General features: G+C 40.1%; 1 pseudogene; it reads left to right on the top strand.

Annotated features, from left to right (window-relative positions):
* The first annotated feature begins 831 nt into the window (after window positions 1-831).
* Window positions 832-3005, top strand: Hsp90ab1-ps3 (heat shock protein 90 alpha family class B member 1, pseudogene 3; annotated as a pseudogene).
* Window positions 3006-3488: the final 483 nt, after the last annotated feature.

Genomic DNA, 3488 nt, shown 5'->3' with positions numbered 1-3488 from the left:
CAACATAGGACTCTGACATTCTCCTGAAAGAGTTGCTCTATAAAATAAAGCCAAATTAGTCATTTTCTTTTCCTCCTTTTCTACGTATTCATATGATGGTGTTCTCTCAGAACCATTGTCACTACTGTAATAACTGTGCTTTGAAAATCTCTCCAGAGCCAGGCTAATAAGAACACCAGAACTTATACTTTTCAGAATCATAAGTAAAATGAAATCTCTTTTCTTTATTTGTTAACTAGCATCAGGTATTTCATTGTAGTATTTTTTTCTTGTAGTAATATAAACCTCCCATAAGATGTGGTATATTTTATACAGATTATTATTATTGTTATTACTATTATTATTATTATATTATCAATGTCTATTGCAATAACATATTTTGCTTATTAAAATCCATATTTTCTGTTACTTGTATTGCTTTCCACATTTATTTTAGTTATAGTAAAGAATGCCACATCGAGAATTACATTAACATCCTGATCATTTATATGTCCCATGCTTCATATTTTGATCTGGTTATTTTATACAACATTTAGCTCATTAGCTTGCATAAATCTCTACTTAATCTATCCATGGAAAGTTGTTTATTTTAGAAAGGCATCTATGTTTCTATCATCCTGAATTTTATTTATAAATTTATTATTTGATGATTTTTTATTTCAGTGCTCACAAAATATCTTTATATCACATATCAACTGCACACAATAATGTGCTCCATCACTATAAGAGTTTCATTTACGGACTCAACCTTGTGCAGCCTAGGCTTGCCATTTGAGTCTGATGTGGTCTGGACCCACCCTGCTCTGTACTACTACTTGTCTTTGTGTCAAGATGCCTGAGGAAGTGTACCATGGAGAGGAAGAGGTGGAGACCTTTGCCTTTCAGGCGGAAATTGCCCAGCTCATGTTCCATCATAAATACTTTCTACTCAAACAAAAATATTTTCCTCTGGGAGTTGATCTCTAATGCTTCTGATACCCTGGACAAGACTTGGTATGACAGCCTGATGGAACCTTCTAAATTGGACAGAGGGAAAGAGCTGAAAAATTGACATCATCCCCAATCCTCAGGAGTGCATGCTGACTGTGGTGGAAACAGGCATTGTCATGATCAAGGTTGACCTCATAAATAACTTGGGAACCATTGTTAAGTTTGGTACAAAGGCATTCCTGGAGGCTCTCCAGACTAATGCAGACATCTCCATGACTGAGCAATTTGGATTCAGATTCTATTAAGCCTATCTAGTGGCAGAGAAAGTGGTTTTGACCACAAAGCACAACAATGACGGGCAGTATGCCTGAGAGTCTTCTGCTGGTGGATCCTTCACCATCTGTGCAGACCATGGTGAGCTCATTGGCTGAGATACCAAAGTGATCCTTCACCTCAAAGAAGACCAGAGTACTTAGAAGAAAGGAGGGTCAAAGAAGTGGTAAGGAAACACTCATATTTCATAGGTTATCCCATTTCCCTCTACTTGGAGAAAGCATGAGAGAAGGAGATTAGTGATGATGAGGCAGAGGAAGAGAAAGGTGAGAAAGAGGAGGAAGATAAGGAAAATGAGGAGAAGCCTAAGATTGAGGCTGTGGAATATGATGAAGAGAAAGAGAACAACAAAGATAAGAAAAAGAAAACAAAGAAGATCAAAGAGAAGTACATTGACCAGGAAGAGCTGAATAAGATGAAGCCTATCTGGACCAGAAATCCAGATGACACCAATCAAGAGGAATATACAGAATTCTATAAGAGCCTCAGCAATGATTAGCAAGCCATCATTTGGCCATCAAGCATTTCTCTGTAGAAGGGCAGTTGGAATTTAAGGCATTGTTCTTCATTCCCCAGTGAACTTCCTTTGACATTCTTGCGAACAAGAAGAACAACAACATCAACTTGTATGTCTTTTGTGTGTTCATCATGGACAGCTGTGATGAGATGATATCTGAGTACATCAACTTCATCCATGGTGTGGTTTCTTTTGATGACCTGCCCCTGAACATCTCCCGAGAAATGCTCCAGCAGAGCAAGATCCTGAAAGTCATCCACAAAAACATTGCAAAGAAGTACCTTGAGCTCTTCTCTGAGTGGGCTGAAGACAAAGAGAACTACAAGAAATTTAATGAGGTGTTCTCCAAGAATTTAAAGCTTGGAATCCATGAGGATTCCACTAGCCATCGCCCACCAACCTCTCTGAGCTCCTTCTCCATCATACTTCTCAGTCTGGAGATGAGATGACTTCCATGTCAGAGTATGTGTCTCATATGAAGGAGACACAGAAGTCTATCTACTACTATATCACTGGTGAGAACAAAGAGGAAGTGTCCAACTCTCCCTTTATGTAGCGTGTGCAGGAACAGGGCTTTGAGTTGGTATATATTATTTAGTCTATTGATGAGTACTGCATGCAGCATCTCAAGGAATTTGATGGAAAGAGCCTGGTCTTGGTTACTAAGGAGGGCCTGGTGCTACCAGAGGATGAGGAAGAGAAGAAAATGGAGGAGAGCAAGGCAAAGTTTGAGAATCTCTGTAAGCTCATGAAGGAAATCTTGGACCAGAAGGTTGAAAAAGTGAAAATCTCCAATAGGCTTGTGTCTTCACCCTGATGCATTATGACCAGCACCTATGGCTGGACAGTCAACATGGAACAGATCCTGAAGGACCAGGCACTGTGAGACAACTCTACAATGGGCTACATGATGGCCAGCGAACACCTAGAGATCAACCCTGACCACCCCATTTTGGAGACCCTGAGGCAGAAGGATGAGACCGACAAATACAACAAAGCTGTCACGGACCTGGTGGTGCTGCTGTTTGAAACTGCTCTTCTTTCCTCTGGCTTCTCACTTGAGAATCCTCAAACCCACTCCAACCACATCTCCCACATGATCAAACTAGGCCTGGGCATTGATGAAAATGAGGTCACTGCAGAAGAGCCCAGTGTTGCTGTTCCTGATGAGATCCTCCCACTGGAGGGTGATGAGGATGCTTCTCACATGGAAGAAGTAGATTAAGGGTTCCTGGGAAGCCCATGTTCTCTGTATAGTATTCCAGTGATTCCCCCAACAGCCATGACTGGCCCAGACCCTCCCGGTTCTCTAATCATATCTACAAGATTCTTTTCTATCCAATCATTGAGCCTCAAGGCAGGAAGATTCCCTTTCCGCAAAATAGCATGGTTGGGTGTTACTTGTTGTTTGTTTTATTTTGTTCTGAGATTAAAAGTATGCAAAAAAAGAGTTTCACTTATGTATACATAATATAAACACACACACAGAGAAAGAGAGACAGACAGGCAGACAGACAAATAGACAGACAGACGGTCACAGACACCTTTTAGACTGCAGTAGTCTCTTCTTGACTTTAAGGTCTTCAGTTATAGTAATATCCACACTAAGGGTAAATATGGTGTTTTTTTGTATGCCTAACAATTTTTATTAAAAATACATTTCTGAAATTCCTGACACCATTCATCCCTACTTTCATGAGACCTACAG

The sequence above is a fragment of the Rattus norvegicus genome, chromosome 6 (assembly GCF_021556685.1).
Source record: "Rattus norvegicus strain SHRSP/BbbUtx chromosome 6, alternate assembly SHRSP_T2T, whole genome shotgun sequence".
Lineage (NCBI taxonomy): Eukaryota > Metazoa > Chordata > Mammalia > Rodentia > Muridae > Rattus > Rattus norvegicus.
Note: the sequence above shows the minus strand (reverse complement) of the source record. Positions and strands in the feature narration are given on the sequence as shown.